The sequence below is a fragment of the Phalacrocorax carbo genome, chromosome 3, assembly GCF_963921805.1.
Source record: "Phalacrocorax carbo chromosome 3, bPhaCar2.1, whole genome shotgun sequence".
In the NCBI taxonomy this organism is placed as follows: Eukaryota; Metazoa; Chordata; class Aves; order Suliformes; family Phalacrocoracidae; genus Phalacrocorax; species Phalacrocorax carbo.
In genome coordinates this window covers 40,548,430-40,566,255 of record NC_087515.1, presented here as the reverse complement: position 1 = coordinate 40,566,255, position 17,826 = coordinate 40,548,430, and the positions used below count along the sequence as shown (strand labels likewise).

Genomic DNA, 17,826 nt, shown 5'->3' with positions numbered 1-17,826 from the left:
TTTTCAGATGGGAAATGACCTCAAACCGCCTCAAGAGGCTTGGCAGAGAAGGGTTGAGAGGAAGTAGACTAAAAGGAGGAGTCCTTGAGCAGGACCAGGGGCTCCCTCCTCCACTGTCATTTTGGGATAAAAGCTGTGGGGGCAACAGGGGCAGTTTCAGTGTAAAAAAACAGGGGGTTCCACTTTTAGCCCATGCCCTTGCTGACTGTGTAGAACCTGCTGCCGCAGGGTCTGCTGCACCTGCCTCTGTGTCCCCAGCAGACTTGTGTGTATCTTCGAGTTTTAAGCAGAAAATACTGGTCCATGTAAGACACTCTTGCATCTACAGTTTGGCTACAGCTCTATTTATGATCTGTGAAGAGCATGATCTGAGCCTTGCGCAGCTGCGAGACCATGCTGTTATGTGTCCATGTTGGTAGGACAGAGGCTCCTACACAAAGATAAGCATTACATGGGGACAGATTTCTAGTATATTAAGCAGCAGAAGAGCCTTTAGATCAGTCCTTACCATATCCTTACTGGCCATAGCAAGGTAGCATTAGGAGAAAGATCTGTTGTTTCTCTTGCTTCGTTATCAGTAATATGACCTACATGCCTGCATCCTTCCAAAGTTGAAGTCACCCTTCATTTTGCAAACCAACTTGACTAATTTTATTAACACTTTTTTGTATAGAGAGCATCTTTCAAGTTGTCAGACTTAAGGGTCAGGGAGGCTGGTGGACAAGGTATGGGTCTTACAGCTCCTTCTTGCAGAAGAGTGAGATGAGGCATGCAAACGTCTGAGGACTAGGTTTTTGCAGGCTGCAGTCCTGCTGCTCACTTGGGGGACTGGATCTGTCCTCATACACTGTTAGTGGCAGTCTGCCAGCCCCATCAGGTCATGGTGCCCCTGTCCTGGGGCTAAGGACCCTTGTGGAGCATCAGCCCTCTGCACAGGATAGTTTAGCATGCTGAGAAAGCTTGCCTGCCAGTATAATTGATGAAATCAACTAAATTTGTTAAAAGAGCAACAATCTCATCACTGGTATACCCAGCAGAGGCTATTTGAATTAGCTAAGAAATTAAATGATGAAAAATGAAACTGAACAACCCATTTATTAAACAAGAATGGGCCAGGCAATATTTGTTTGAAAGCTCAACTTTCCACTTGCTGGCAGAAGGTAGAGTTGGTGCATGCCACAGTGGCCAGCGGATGAAGACAAGTTGGGAGGAAGAAGAGGAGGGCACGAAGGCTCCGATGGACACAGTGCTGCCCCTTCTTCCAGCTCCTTGGCGTGTGCCACGTCCAAGTCCTGGGTGAGAGAGGGGCAGGCACTGAAGGCCACCTCAAAACCTGCAGGAACACAGATCAGACAACACATGTAAATAGGCAACATGGGGAAGGCACAGAGGTACCAGAGGGAAAAAGGCACCAAAAGTAATAAAAAAAAAAAAGAGGAAGACTTCAAACCTGGCAGTTCGTTGGCTGAGTGCAGAGTGAGTACAGAGCAGGTGGTACCAGGCCTGGTTCTCACCTGCTGATGGGTATAGAGCAAAGGCTGGGGTATGGACAGCATCAGACTGGGCTTGCATGGAGGAGAAAAATTCATGGAGCCTGACTTAGCCCTGCTTCATGCTTTGCACCATCAGTTCAGCCTTTGCAAAGGAGATGTGAGAGGTGCCAGTCCATGTGATTGTGCAGTACAGCAGAGGAGGCTGAGTTCATACCAGAAGCAGTCTGCAGTGGCAGTGAGGATTTGCCTGGTATAAAGGAATGACATGACAGAAAAATTATCCCCTAGGAGAGGGAAAAAAGGAGAAGTCAAAATGGTGGTGGAGGGCTTACTACTGATGCACTGTGTGACAAGTGCAAGGGTGAGCAGAGAGGACTGTATTTGGGAACAGTCATTGTGCCCCACAGAAGACTCTCCCACACTTCAAAAATAACAATATATGAGCAAGTACACACATTTTAATTAGAAAAAAATAATTATTATTACTTGTCATTAGCTTTTTGCCCAAAAAGCATAAAATTCTTTGCATTTTTGATAGAAACTCTCTACCAGGAAATCCGAATTTTTCATATCCACAGCTAATGCTGCTGATTTGGAAATTGGCAGAAAAAAACATTATCATTCATTGTGGATGCTGTTTGAGGATAGGTGGTTGGACATGCACTTTAGGGAGCTGCAGAGGGTAAAAAATGTTGCGTCTAGACTGCCAGCTCAGGTGCCAAGCTGCTGCCTGATGCAGTGAAAAGTATGAAGATATATCATGTCTTCTTCAGCTTTTAATGCCTGGAAATGCCAGCAGACCCTGACAGACCAAACAGCCATGAAGGGGTCAGTAAGACATAATGAAGCATCCACGAAGCAAGAAGCATCCTAGTGTTATACAGACATTTGGGCAGGTTTGCAGGGCATCCAGGTACTCCGTATCTCACGTTATGTTAGCTGTTTATAAATTATTCCCTAAGTTTTATCGCACACGCATATTCATTTTTAATGCTTAAATACACATTAAGAATAATTTTCACTAAAGGACGATCCCTAATTCCATCAGGAGCAAAGCTAAGGAAATGATACATGCAAATTTGAGCAGGGGTTGGTACCATTAATCCCTGGCTTGTCTTCCTGGAGGGAACTCACCAGCCCCGGGTCTGTTGGAGCCTGCAGCCTGGCTGGGAGCTGAAAAGCCTTGGATGAAACCCTACCTGTGTGCCAAAGGTCCTTAACTCTCTAAACTTGCCACTCCCACACCCAAAGGAAAGCACTCACACTCTCCCACTTTCCCACAAAGACTAAATCTTTCAGTTGCCTCCCACACAAGCCAAGGCAAAGGATGGAGCAAAATGCATTTTAATGAGCATTTGAATAATCTTTGGAAAGACTACTTTTCACTGACATAGCACCTTTTGTTCAAGTGATTTATAAACATCCATTAAGCCTGACAACATCCCTGAAGGGTAATTCTTTTTTTATCCTTGGGAAGTGGAGATCTGGGATTTGCTCAAGGATAGGGCAGGAAACCCGTGGCAGGGCTGGAAATGGGAACCCCGCGTGCGGGATTTCCTCTCCCCCCTCCATAGGGTTTCCTCTCAGCTCGCTAATCACTAAGAAAGATCTTGATGACCAGATGCTCATAGATAACATAGCTCAAATATTGCTTCCGTTCTGCAAATTACATGCTGGCTTGGTTCAAAGGCCAATTCCTATTCTGCCATCAGCCAGTGGCAGGGATCCCATCAAACATCAGTGGAAAGGGGACCAAGCCACAGGAGTTTGAAAAACAAAGCTAAATGCTTGAAAACTTTTGCAGCCCGACACATTTGCAGAGCACCGTGTGATTTAGAGTGTTTTCTCTTGCTTGAGAAAACTTGCAAGGCTTTAGATGAGACCGTTTCTAAAGGGCACATCCAGGTGCTTTATCCAAAACCACTGGCAAGGCATTTCCCTACCAGACAGTGTGCATGTTCCAGGGGGCAGTGACAATATTTCTTCTCTGACATCGCCAGTTGAAAGGATTTATTTTCAGTAAAATAGAGTGCTTCAGTTGTGTGATGGGCAAAAAAAGGTACTATATAATTAAAAGTGGTGTTAGACAGAAAAATTAGATGTTAGGCAGATAATTAGGGAACTATTATAATTAGAATGTGCTTTTAATTTCCTAGTAGCTTCTATTATGAAAGGGATGCCCTCTGATTAACTAATATTTCCTTTAAGTAGATATTTTTCCTCTTTCTTTTGGAAAGGAAAGCTTGAGTTGAATGACTTCACCTTAAAAAATCACAGTTCATTGGGGCCCAAGTTCTCCTCATAGCAAGCCAGTTTTGCTCAACAAAAAAGACCTATACGTGGGGTTGAAACTGGCAGGGAAGATGTTACCAGTAAGATTATTAAATCACTTCTCTCCTCTATTAAATAGTGTCTTATTTATAGACAGTATTTAGTATTCTTTGTATTGAGCCTTTAAGAGAAATTATTGCTGTTAGAGCAGTGATAGCCTTAGATTAAATTTTTATTCATGCAGGTGTTATACAAACGAAACTGCTGCATATTTCTATGTGAAGTAGAAAGCCATGATGGTTTTGAAAGGACATGGAGCTTTGGTGAGAGCTGTCTGACAGCTGCTGTTAATGAACACAAACCAACAAGCTTCTCAGAAGCTGCTTGTCTCTCCCCAGCTCTCCAGCAGAGAGTAGGAAAGGACAGACAGCAGTCCCACCGCTTACAGCCCCATAAATCAGAGCAGCTCTGCTGAAGTTGCTACCATTATAAGTGAGTTAAAACTGGGGGAAGTGAGAGCATAAGCTGTCCTGTTCCCCTCACCTGAGCCTTTGCAGGTGCTGGTTTGCAGGGGGCTGCTGCGTGAAAGTGTCACAGGCAGATAAGGAAAAAAGTGGAAAAGGGAAATAACTTGATAAAAATGAAGCCTCCCTCCCTTTTATTTTTTTTTATAAAGCCTAAAATTTTAGGAATTGAGAGGGAGGTGAGTACAAAAGTTCAATTTGAATGCAATGGCCAAATGTTGCCTCTTATTTGTACAAGTAGGAGGGGAGGGCAGCAGAGGAGACAGCCAAACGTCCAGGCCACTGAAAGCACTGATGCATGTTTGCGTACTATGTCATCGGACAAACAAGGCTCCTGTTCTTTCACCTAAAAAACCAAAAAGCAGATGGATAATTGCTTTATGTAGAGTCGAGAACCTTGGCATCCATCTGCAGATATAAAAGATGACTTAGTTAAAAAAACATTTGTGGTGCATCTGATTCCAACTTACTGGACATACTGTTGAGAGAAACGCTCTGAAAAAAAAGCTTCCAAATAGCCGAATGGTCAGGGAAGGGATGAAAACAAGCCCAAATATAGTACACAGGCCCTGGAGAAAGGAGCCTGGGGAAGAGGCAGCCTGCCTGAGGTTGGAAACCCCAGGCCTGACATGGACATTGCTGTGAGAGCAGTGGGAAAGACTGGAATAAGTGTTTCCAGTGTGGTGAGTGATGCCAGGGAAACGGTGTCCCCACCTACTACTTCTGGAGGGGAAGGTGGGAAGCATGTCTTTGGGATGTCTTTAGGAACTATGGACACAGAGATCATCTCTGGGATGACTTCAGAAGCCCCAGAGATCACCAGGGCACCAGCACTGCAGGAGCAGGCTCTCAGCACTGCACTGCCACGTCTACCTGGACCATCCGCTCAGTAACTGGAAAAAAGCCAGCAGCAACAAAACCCCAGTGATGGGAGAAGCAGAGAAAACATCACTGACTGCTGGTGAGACTGAAGGAAGGACTCATGGGCAAAGGACCCATCCAAAGATGGGAAACCCTCAGAGGCAGAGACAGCCTGATGTGGTGTGTACAACGGTTATGTGGAGGAGCTACAGCTCGTCCAGCCTGGCAGGATACCAAGTCAGCCTTTCACCGGCAGATTTTGAAACATCGTTTGCCTGTCAGCACTAGCACACCCCTGACACGGGCACACTGTGACCTGCCACTAAGAAAAACTTCCAAGAGCTGGGAATCCTCACGGATCCACTTAACCATTTAACAATGAATGAGACAGATCCTCTGCTATGTTTTTTTGGCACACCAGCCCCTTGCCAGGGGTCAAAGGGACCGGACATTAGTGGGTTCAACCACAAAGCCTCCTGACTCACGGTGTTCTTGCTGAGGGAGATTGTGGTGTCCACGAAACCATCCAGGACCATGTTGCTGAGCCTTAATCATGACTGTGCAGACTCTGGAAGGAGAAATACTGAGCTGAACTGCAATACATGCTCATGCCAGTGCGGATCAAGGTCATCCGACATCTCCTGATGTCCCAGGCTGGACCCTGACATCCAAGTCAGGAGAGAAATGCCTGGACCAAAGTGAGTGAAGGGAATTTGGTGATCCAAATCCATGGCCTCCTGCCCTATTTTGCAGGATAGGGGACACAGAGAAACATGAAATGGTTTTCCTTAAACCATTGAAAAATCTGGGCTTCTGATTCCCACGGAAAGAGCCATTTGGCCTAATGATACCTTCCAGCTCTGCAGTGCCACTCAGCCAAGATGCTGAAGCACTTAAGATGTCTTAATTCATCCTCTCAGCAAATAGCCAAGCCTCTGTGCAGCAAAGTGCTCGTGGTAACAGTACAACACAATGGGGAAAATACAGTATAGAAAAATATGATGGTTTTATGTCTTTTATGTCTTATACTGCAAACACATAAAAACAATTAGGGTTTGGAGAATATTTTTTAAAAGCAAAAAGAGTGATTGGTAAGGCAGAGAAAACAAATATTATACCCCTGAGAGGGTTAGGGACATATTATTTTTCCAGTTTTACAGAAGAGAAATGCCAGATCAAAATTACTTTCTCAAGATCACACAGGGTGATCCTGACACCCTTTCTATTGAGTAGTTCTTACTCAAGGGTTTGTCTTCGTGCCTAGAGACTTACGTGTTTTAGAGACTTTAAAGCCTGCTATCCGGTGGTGTAAATTTATGGTGTATTAGCTACTCTATATTTATTCCCCACATATATATCTTTTCAAAGTAAGCTACCTCACCCAAAGGCACTTTCGGAAATGTAAGGCCAGCAGTAACACTGCTAAAAGAATTAACACTGTCCCACATAATTAGTGGTAATTAGTACCGGTCAGGACAGGAGTTAATGCACACTGGTGGATGTAAATTCTGCCTTTGTGTCCCAGTGCTGACATAAAGCCAGCCTGGGAATAAGAACCCACTGGGTGTGAAAGTGAAGGGACCAGGTTGGTTATCTGATGCCTTGTGATGCCTGAGTTCAAATTCTTTCTATTCCAGACCTTTCTTCCCATCATGAAAGCCTGCACCCTCTTTTTGGCAAGGTAGCAGTTCTGCCAGTAATCCCAGAGGTATCTGATAACCCATCATTTATGTGGGTCTCAGAGGGGGGAAAAACCCCTGGGCATCAAAACTGGAGGCTGCAGCAATACAAGCAAATACCTTCAGGGAGTGTTTCATAGCTTCCCACTATGGGTTTAACTGTTTGCGGCAGCAAAACTGAATCGCAGGCTCAACAGCAAAGAAGAAAACCAATCGAAAGAAGAAAATATCAAAACAAATCCAAGCTATCCCCCTCCTGTGGGTGAGAAGCCACTGGGGCAATGGGTGGCTTTGTGTAGGAAGGAGGGTGCATGCTGGGGCACAGCTGGCACATGTGTATGAGTGCCCTCGCAATTCTGGCACATGCATGGATTCAGAATGCTGGAGCAAACTGTTTGGGAAATGGGTGGGAGGCGAAGAACTGAGCACACAGAGAAGGTACTGCCCTGCTGCTTCAAACATATTTTATTTCAAACTTTGTTTTCTACAACTTGTCCGAGGTCAGGCCTGTCCTCCTTGTGGTCGGGCTTGAGGTTTTAAAGAAAAGATGGATTATACAAAGTTACCCGGCTGCAAACACTCTCCTTCCTTCCTTCCTTTGAAGAGGATTTGCCGGAATGTAGCCCTCAATAGTTATAAATACTAGAAAGGAGAACACTTGGTAAAGTGGATGGTAAACTTTTGGGCTGAAACCCCTCATTTTTACTCCTAGATGATTGCTGTGCTTATTGAGTTCAGAAAAACAACTTAGCAAACACAAGCAGAGCCTCAGAGCACAATCACAAAGAAAAATTAACTCTTCTAACACAGAGACCGCCCACTTCAGCTCATTAGAACAGCACTTGAAAGCCAGGTTTTATTGGGGTTTGAAGGACGTGCAGGCTGAATCACCGTAGGTGCTGGGATTGAGTCTGATTTCCAGCATCACAGAGATCCATCTGCTCCTACCATCTTCACCCAGACCTGCTGGAGCTGAACACCATTTGTAATCAGAGCCCAGCTGGTCTCTAGAAATGGGGCTTTTCCAAGCAGGAAAGCAATCTGAAGTGCAGTTTTAAATTAAGTTTTTAAAATACAGAGGTAAAACCCTGTATGGACACTTACTTTGATTTAAACCAATCTTACATTGATTTTGCTTAATTGATGATGAGGGATTCATTTGAGCTAAACAAACAGAAACTGCTCATAAATTGAAATGAAATGCTTTTTCTTCTGGGCTAGTTTTTTCTTCTTAGATAGTTTAAGGACCCAACTGAAGTTAAAAGCCAGGATATTTTTATGTCAACTAGTTTTGGCTAGAAACCTGTGGGCCTGTTTGTGCCAGCTCGTCAGGCGCTTGTAAATGTATTTCATTTTGATCAAAGCAAGTGGAGGCGATGTGACACTCAGCCCGCTGGAGAGGGACCCCCGAGGTGACGTCAGCCGAGGGAAGAGTCACTGAGTGCAGCCAATGTGTCGCAGAAGAACTTCAAAGCAGGATCCATAGGCAACCTTGGCTAGGAGCAGGGAACAGATCCAAGGGAAAACATGAGGCAGGCAGGCTTGGCTTCCTAAACAAAATGTATATTGAGAGACAGGCAGGTAAGAAGAGCTTTAGAAAAAGCACTGGAAAGAGGGAATGGAATAAAGTACACACCCTGAGGAACAAGTGGTCCCCCAGTGGAGTTTTCTTAGCAGGTCTCTTACTTGAAACTCTATGTTTTTTAATACGCTCATGAGGTAAAGTTTGTTCAAAAGTTAGTGGCCATTTGTGATGGTCTCATCATGTTCTTGGAGGAAGACGCAAATCCATCAGGAGGTGAAGAAGCAATCAAAGGAGGTAAAGACCCAGGAGCCTCACCCTGTGGACACAAAGCATGGCAGCAGGACAGCACAGGAACACTAAGCAAGGAACGTGTGTCAAGCCACATTTTGTCCTTGATGCCCACACTGTTGTTTTTGAGAATGGCTTTGGGAGGAGACGCCTGAGCCAAGAAGGCAAGGCATCCTTTCATATGGTCCCTCTCAGAAGAGCCTGGCCAAACATCCCAATGCCAGAAGAAATGAGGCAGTTATCTGCCTCCTAACCCAACCAGGCCAACAAAGGTGCCATAAGGACATCTAGTGAAGAGTGCTGCCGATGGATCTCAGCCTACATGAAGCTAAGTGACATCTCAGTAAGGAAATATTTGGGGTAACTGCAGCTCTTCTGGAAAACTGTGAAGAGAACTGCAAACACGTGGAACTGTCGTAAAACTTTCCAGTCTGAAGACACACAGAAAGAGAAAGCATATTGCTCACAAGAGTTTGCCATCCCAGTAGGGCAGGGGTGAGGAGGAGGAGGTGGCATTCCCAGGTATGGAATCCCAGGGCAGAAAGCCACCAGCCACTCAAGTTCAGCAAGGCAAAGATTTTTAAAGCAGAATTTGAACCGTGCAGGGAAGTCAGACTGTGGAGCTTTCCCCTAACTTATAGACCCAACATGTGCTTCTAATACAGCAACTACAGCAGAAGCTAGGGTTACTGCAAGTCTGAGTGTACTAATGAATCAAATTGTCTCTACACGACTTCAAAGGCTTTGGGAAGAAGCAAGAATAACTAGAAATGTGATGCTAATGGCAAGGACAATGTGGCTGGCACTGGTGAAACCTGGTGAGGGTCTCGTCATCAACAGAGAGGCTTAGGGTGTATGGAAAAGGCTGAAAAAAATTAATCTGGTGGTGCTGTACAGCAAAGGAGAAGGAGCTGCAGCGGCCTCAAGTTTGGTGAGAATAAGAGCGAGGCAGAATGGACTTGGCGAAAAAAATGGGGTAAGCAGTATAGTAATGAAATTTAAAAAGAGGACCCAAGTAAGAAGCATTTCAAATACTAGCAAGGACAGAAAAATAATAGAAAGGGTTACAAATGATCAGCAATACAGACAACTATAATAAACTATAATAAACTTCAACTTGGAAACATAAAAGAAGAAATATGATCTAGGATGATATGGGAAAAATAATTTAAAGCAAGATATTCAGAGGGGGGAGAGATCTGGGTAAGGTCCAGAGCTGCTATTTATGAGTTAATGAAGAGAGGGGTGGGAACAGCTTGTCTTAAAGCAGAGGCCCAAGAGGCAAAGCACCTCACCTCTGTTCCTTGTACTACGATGTAGTTTCTTTGTCGAGTCCCTTGAAAACCTTCTGTGCTTCAAGTGCTCTGGTGGTAGAATGAGGATTTCCCGTCTTGCACACATGCTCGTAAGATGTTCGGCTGCTACAGTGGCACCCCCAACTCCGCAAGCTGTCACACACCATTTGGCTGAGCAGTCCTGTTTCAGGGGGTGTGCTCAAGCAAGATCAAATTAAAAGGGATGGTAGAAATAGGGAAGGGGGACCGAAGTGATAGCCAGGCTAGTGCATCTCCACGGTTCGCCTTTATCTGATGGGGGGTAAATGCATCTTGGAAAACTTCACTCCATTCTGCTCCTGATGCATCCAGAGAGGCATAAAAGCAGTGTTTTGAAGGAAGAAGAGGGGCGAGGCAAAGAATTCGGTGTCCCTAAAGTCTCCTGGGAGCTGCTTGGATGGGTAGAGCCTGCTGACATGCTTTTGTTGGCTCCACAACGGACAGGTTCAGAGGTACTTCGGTGGTGCCTACGTGCGCTATGATGCATATCTACCTTCAGAAAGGTACAGCCCTTTTCAAAAGGTGACTTAGGCACTTAATCCTGGTGACTTTCAATGGGACTTGGGCTGGTAGGGAGCTCCCAAAGTGTGGCTTACTGCCCTCGTTTGCTAAAGATGGTTTATGTCTCTGGCAGGAATTAGGTGCCAAATGTTGTGTGGCTGTGGTGACTGTAGTGTTGAGAGAAGCAGCCAAATACCTTTGGAAATTTGAACTGAAAGGTTGAATGGTGGGATAGACCCCCTCAAAGCATGCTGAGAGCCCCCTTAGCCAAAATACAGAGTGTTCGATTGATCAAAAGTCTACCAAATGCAAGAAAATAATGTTGCAGCTGAGGAGAGCTGAGCTGATTGTTCTACAAGATGTTTCTCTGGTTCCACTTTAAAAATAGCCCCTTTCCAGAATTTGGGTGCCCATCTGATTTCTTATCTTAGTCCCATGGCTCAGCTGAGGATAAGATCAGGTGAGCATTTTCTTTAAAGTGCAACTACAGCTTCTCAAGGAAAGCTAACATCTTCAAGGTAAAAAAAAGTGCTCTGTGGGTAAGCTGGAGGAAAACACTCCATTGATGTATCTTGGTAGGTTCTTCTGAGTGGGGTTTCCATTTGGCAACTGCAGATCCCTGCAGATCTTTCTATGAACCCTTTAAACACGCCACAGAAAACGACCATCAGCAACACGTCATCACACATGATGCTCCAGATCCCCTGGGCTGTTGGAGTTCCCCATCTGAAACTGGCACTTGGGCCTGGCTTGGTCCCTGCACATCTTGCCAGCCTCTCATTGCAGACATGCAAGGCCAACGGGGCGCAGCCAGGGACTGAGGCACGATGCGGGGCTGCCCTCAGTGTGGCTGCAAGGCTGCAGAGGAGGCAATGCTGCCACTGCCATGTGGGAGGCCCAGGGCTCAGGAGTCAGCTCCTGGGGCTGGGGCCCCTCCGAGGGGACGCGTTCACTCTGCTCAGAGGAAAGTGCAGCTTTCACTGCCTCCCTCCCCGACCCCCCCCTCCGTCTCTCCTTCCCTTTTATTCCCCTCCCTGCCTGCTTCTCACAGCTGCTGCCTTGGGGAGCCGGCCTTGGTGCAGGAGGAGGCCGCCTTCCCCTGCAAGGCTCAAGGGCGAGGGCAGCTGTCTCTGTTCCAGCCCGCAAATGGGGAGGATGGAGACGGGACAGCAAGGGGAGGGGGGCCAGCGCAGGCAGAGGATGAGCACTCCTGTCCTTGTAGGCGAAGCCCAACTCTGTGGTTGGGGGCTGACGTGGCTTGCGTGGCACTGCTGTGACTGGGGAGGTGTAGGGAAAGGAGTATGCCGTGTTTCAGTGCCTCTCTTCCAAGGGAGGTTTTAAAAATGGTTCACAAGGAGGGTTTTTTTCCTAAGTTGTCCTTAGAGCAGTCCTTTGTGTGCATGCACACACACACATACCCATGTATGCTTTTCTCACGGCCATCGTAGCTGGCCAAAAATTATCCAAGGGAGCTCAGAAATATACATGTATGACCACATAGTCACTTATAAGACCCCGAAGTGGAATGACAGCCAACCATCCTGGTTGTCACACATGCTTCCGCAGATCCCCTCTGCTTGCCCGCACTCCCAGACACCAAGTTGGATCCAAACCGCCTTAAGATGAGCCACTTATGCCCTAATAAATGCTTCGAAACGAAGGAGCAAGAGCAACTTGAGGCTCTTTTGCAGCCCTGGTTTTTTTTTCCTTCTTGCCGAGAGAATTGTTTGCGGGTGGAAGAGAAGGATGTTTAAACAGCTCTGCGGATCCATTTAGTAGAGTCAATACGCAATTATGCAAAAGTCTATGATAATGCACCCACAGATGCAGATAGCGGCAGATTGTGCCGTCCTGGGGGGAGCTCTGGGAGCGGGGGGTTGCGGAGACCCTGATACGCTCCCCTGCCCCCCCGGCCCCTTGCACACCCGGGCACAGATCGGTGCCCGGTGCCGGTACCTGGGGCCGGGGCGGTCTGGCCGGGCTGGGCGCGGACGTCGGCGGGGCTGCGGGTCCCAGGAGCGGGTCCCGGTGCCGTCTTCCCGCCCTACCTCCCCCGGGGCAGCCCCGGACCCCTGCCCGACCCGACCGGCACAGAGCTTTTATCCTCATTTGATTATTTTTTTTTTTGTAATGTATAAAGCGTGGGTGATTTATCCCAGGTTTACCTAGATGGTATCATTTGCAGAAACCCATCTCCGCGGCTTGAAGCGCGAGCCCAGCCTTCCGAGAGCCCCCAGGTTTCCTCCCGTCCCACCGCGCTTAAGAACCCCAGATCCCCGCTCCAGTTAATGCTTATCCTTTGCAATCGGCATCAAAGGCAAGCCGAAATAGTTCTGTAATGGGCTCATTAGCCAAGCTGAATACGGGGTTAGGTAATAGGGATGGAGCAATATTGAAAATTAGTTTGGAGGAAAACATCAAATGGAAAGGCTCTGACAAAACTCCGCTTTGCTCTAGTTCAGCCGAGGTACCGTCAAATACCAATATTCAATTCCCTGTGGTTTGAAATCGGAATATTATTTGGTTAGTCGCTAATTTGCTTCTCGTACTGTGTCGCAAGTACTTTCAGACTCATTTAGAAGGGTAGGATACTTCATTCAACTTTTTAGAAGAGGGGCGTTTATCTTTTTAATACCAGGGGCACGGGATCATTTAATTTCTGCTTTATGTACTCCGAGGAAACTATCCGTAGTCCCCTGCTGATAAAAAATCAGGCAGGTTGTTGTTTTCCTTCAAAGAGAGCAACTTTACCCTCAGAGACGAGCTCGGAGTTGAACTTAGCCCAGCTGAAGTGGGGAAAGTCTCCCGGAAAAAAAAAAAAAAAAAAGGTATCGAATATTTTAGGCTAATGTCACCCTCTGTTGAACTCTGGCAAGTGGCTCTGAGGGCAGGGAGCTGTCGGAGTTGGTCGGCTACAAGTGGCAGAGGGATTTGCTTATACCTTCATTTAACTTATTTAAAACCCCCTATTGCTCAGCTACGTGGGTGTCTCGGCTTTTTAGGCTACGTGCGTGCATGTGTGTGCCTTCAGAAGCGGCGCTTAGAGATCTTTGCTTCTAAAAAGCTCCGTGGAGTTCACGGAGACTACTAGATTTTTATCTGCCCGTACAGGCGGCTGCTGGCACTGTCTGTAAATACGGCAGAGGCTTTGCATTTCACAGCCCCTCCGTGCGTCTCGTCCCGCAAAAGTCAAGGGGTTTTTCTAGAGGTGGGTTGTGTTTTGTTTTGATTTTTTTTTTTAAACTAAAGCAAAAAACCCTTTTTTTTTCTTTTTTTTTTTTCTTTTTTTTCCGTCTCTCCTTGAACTTTGTTTTTTCGGAGGAAAGCATCCCGGAGGAGAGCATCCCGGGCGCCAAGAGAGCAGGGAGAGTGGAGCGGGGAATTGCCCAGCTCGGCTGCATCTGCCTGGGAGCATCCGCGGCTCGGGCACGGCCAGAGGCTCCTCGCGAACTTAAACCGGCAACGTGCGTGCATCATCTAAGCCGAGACTAACGCTGCGCTGGCGCAAAGCCCACTCCTGCCGCCCCACCGACGAGCGGCTGCTGTCGGGGCATCGAACCGATCTCCTCCGCTCCCCTCCGAGAGCACCCCGGGGCGGGAGCTGCTCCCTGCTCCACGCCCGCTGCCGGCTGGTGCCCGAGGAGGAGGCTTTCAACCATTCGCTAATATTTACCTCCTTCTTTTAATTTTTTTTTCTCCCCCTCTTCTACATATTTAGCTGATGTCCAACTGCTTCGCACGGTAAACTCAAACCACCTTTACCGTATCCCCTCTTAACGGAGCTGAACGCTTCGCGCCCTGCAGTCAATGAAACCCCCAGCACTTAAAAGCGGAGGTTTTATGCAATTATACAAGTGTAGCCGGAGGAAATAATAATTGCGTCTACGACTTTTCTGTCCGGGGCGGCTTTTCTTCTTCGTCTACCGAGAAATTTGGCGCCTCCGGCCCTTCCAAATTGCCGAAAAACTGTACTTTTTCTCCCGCAGAAAGTTTGAAGGCATTTGTGGCTGTAGTTTCCCCGTCGCCCAGCAGACGGCACAACAGCTCAATCCTTCGGGCGCAAAGCAGCCGAGCAGCTTCTTTTTCTTTAATTAAGCAGCCAGAGTTTTACCCAGCAATTATTATTATTACCATTATTTCATTCAACGAGAAGTATGGTGATATCAATAGCAAAGGGAGGAGGGGGCTTGGCGTAGGCCGGGAGCAAAGAAAGGCGGCGGGGAGCTGGGCTTCCGTGCAGGTACCGCTGCAAACGCGGGAGCGGGGCAGCGCTTCCAAACCAACACGGATGAACTTGCGGCCCCTCGATCGTGCGAGAAAAGGGGGGGCGGGGGGGCGGCGAGGGACGGGACACACGACCAACCAAACCAAAAACTCACCCCCAACACTACGGTGCTGCCGGGCTCCGGGGTTATTGTGGGGAATTTAGGCAGAAATTGCCTAATCGTGGTGTGCAATAGGCCGGCGCCGGCGGGCAGGGGCTCGGCTCAGCTCTGTCTAGCCCGGGTTACCCCCAGGTGCCACCGCTGGGTAAACCTGGCAGCAGCCGCCGCAAGTGTTGGCCCTGAAAGGCTTCTTTTGTGCGTGCGTGCCTTCCCTCCGCTCCGCCGGAGGAGCTGAAGTGACAAAAATCCCGGCCAGTAACTCATTTCCCAGTTAATTTTATGAAAAAAAATTTATAGCGGTGTTTAGAAAGTTTTAAGACAACCGTAAATTTTATTGGGAATATTTTATGAAGCCCTCAATTTAATTAATAAAAGGCCCCCATAACTTTTGCAAACGTCAGGGCCGGCCGTGGGGCGGGAGCGGGGGCACCGGGGGGTCTGCCGGGGCACCCCCTGCCCCCGGCCGGGCCGCCGGTCCCGCACCGCCCGCCCCGGGCTGCCGGCGGCACCCAGGGCCTCCGGAGCGGGCTCACCGGGAGCTACCACCGGGCTGACTCCCCGGCCGGACCGGCTGCTCTTTGTGCTCAGCAGCGGAAGCGGGCGACCAAACCCCGAAAATCCAGGGGCTGCGCTCGCCCCAGCCCCGGGCAGTTAACCTCCTTGTACTGTCGCTTCCCCCCCCACACTGTGGCTCTGCCCTTTAATAGGTCTTTAAACAGGTTTTTTTTCCGCGATTTCCCCCATCCCTCTCTCAGCCGTTTCATCAGGCTCTGAGTTTTCGGGTATCTCCGCACGTATCGCTCCCCCCACCCCGTCCCCCCGCCCTTATCTGAAGCATTCCTGGATTATCTCTCGGCCGCCTTTCAAACGCTTTCTTCTGCGGTTTCTTGTTTGTTTGTCTCTTCTGGTTGTTCCTATTTCAGTTTTCAAATTTCAATATTAATGGTGAAAGAGTACACTTGGATGCTAATTTCCCGCGTCCCCCCCCTCCCCCCCAAAATCCCTGCTAGGAAGGCGGCAGGGAAGCCAGCTAGAAAACATTGGATTGTTCCTAGGTATGACTAATTCTTTCCTTAAGCTGGGAAATTCAGCCTGATTAAAAACCTCATTTATTATCCGATAAGCAAATGGACCCAGATTCCACCTCGTGGAGGAGGCTCCCTTGCTCCCCAGACGCCTGAGTTTTGGTTTTGTGGGGGTATTTGTTTGTTTGTTTTCATTTTTTTCCTTTTTTTTTTGGCTCAGCTCGGCGGACCCCTCCGCGAAAGGCCCGGCTCCAGCCGAGGGGGGTCCGAGGGGGCTGTCGGGGCCGTGCAGCAGCGCGCAGCGCTCCCCAGCGAGGCCGCTGCCCGGCCCGGGCGCCCACCCGCCCCCCGCCATCGTCCCTTCGTATTTTTATCCCTTAACCCTAATTCTTTCCCCCCTCTCCCTTCTCCTTCCACCGCACGATGGGGAAGCGTCAATGGATGCCTGCAAAACAAGTTTGGGGGGGGTGGGGGGGTGGGGAAAAAAGAGCCGCTTTGCCTAAAAAGGCAGCGGGGCGCGATGCTGCGCGGGTCGGAGCCGCCGCGCAGCCCGTCAGCCTCGGAGGAGGCTCGCCCAGGCAGCGCGGAACTGTCCCTCTACCTTTTCCCTTTTAATAGATGATTAATTGCTGCCGGATTAGTCTTTTTTTTCTTTTTTTTTTTCTTCTTTTTTTTTTCTTTTATGGTCGGTATATTGCAAGCGGAGAGGCGCGCAGCGCAGCTCCTCGCAGCAAGCCCGAAGAGTAATAACTGTTTGCTAATTGTAAAATCCTTATCCAGAATGAGGTTTGGGCAAACAATTTGTACTACTGTAATTACATTGTAAAAGTGTTTTAGGCTGGGTTGCGCTGAACTAATCATAAGGCGGCCTGGTAGAGACGCTTAAAGGGGGGGGGGGTGTTCTTAAATTTTTACGGGGGGAAGGAAAAAGGGCCGGGGAGAGGAGGAGATTTGCGCGTCCGGGAGTTCAGCTGCAGCCTCCCCCCGTGAGATGGGGAATCGTTACCGAACGCCGTTCCCCGGGTAAATACATCCAGAGATCTACCCCCACGCCCGTGAGTCGGCTCCCAGTACGGACGCATGGGGTGGGTGGGTGTGGGGTTAGTGTATTAAAATGGCTCTTACCTGAGAGGTCTTTATTTCCCTCGCCGGGATAAGAGGCCAGTCCCGGCAGAAAGAGGGAGAGAGGGGGGGGACACACACGGGGTAACACCGAAAGGGGTTTCCCCGAAGTTTGGAGATGTGGCGGCGGGGAACAAGCCGGCACCCCCGCAGCATCCTCCCTACCTCGGGGGTTTTACCGGAGTAACACCCACGCCAAATCCCAGCAGCTCACTCGAGGACTGCCGCACCGAGCTACCGGGGCTTCTCCCTCCTGCCCGAGCAGGCGATGCGATAGGGCCGGGTCAGGTCTCCCGGGGGGGACTTCGCTCAGCCCGGTCGGCGGTTTAACGGGATGGAAAGGATTTCTCCGCTCTTAAACCGGCGGGGACTCGCGGGGAGGGATGGCAGTGCTTTTGGACAGGGACGGAACGACGGCTACAAGGACGGGGGGCACCGGCCGCGCCGGGGAGGGGGATCCCCACGCGAGACAGAGTGGCTGTGGACTGCGGGGAGGGGGGCGGGGGAGGAGACGCGCAGGGGCGACCCGCGGGCAGCTCCGCTACCCGCAGGGTGCCCCTGCGCGCTCCCCCCCCCCCCTTCCCGGTGTCGCGCCGGTCCGAGCCCCGCTTCCCGCCCGGACCAATGGGGGCGCGGCGCGGGGCGGCGCGGCTCTGATTGGTCGACGGCGGCGTGGCGGCGGCGGCCGGGGGCCGGGTGAGCTCACTCGGCCGGCGGCCGCGGGGGGAGCCGCCGCGGGGGGGTGGGGGTGGGGGGGGCGTGTGTATGTGTATGTGTGCGCGGGGGGGGGGGGGAGCGAGAAGCGGGGCGGTGGCGCC

General features: G+C 49.3%; 1 long non-coding RNA gene across 1 annotated transcript; it reads right to left on the bottom strand.

The window, feature by feature from the left end:
* Positions 1–1,076: 1,076 nt before the first annotated feature.
* Positions 1,077–17,526, bottom strand: LOC135312526 (uncharacterized). Its single transcript, XR_010372098.1, has 3 exons — positions 17,012–17,526; positions 1,451–1,740; positions 1,077–1,333 (listed from the first exon to the last, which is right to left on the bottom strand). It is a non-coding gene; the product is annotated as an uncharacterized LOC135312526 (long non-coding RNA).
* Between the last annotated feature and the right edge of the window lie 300 nt (positions 17,527–17,826).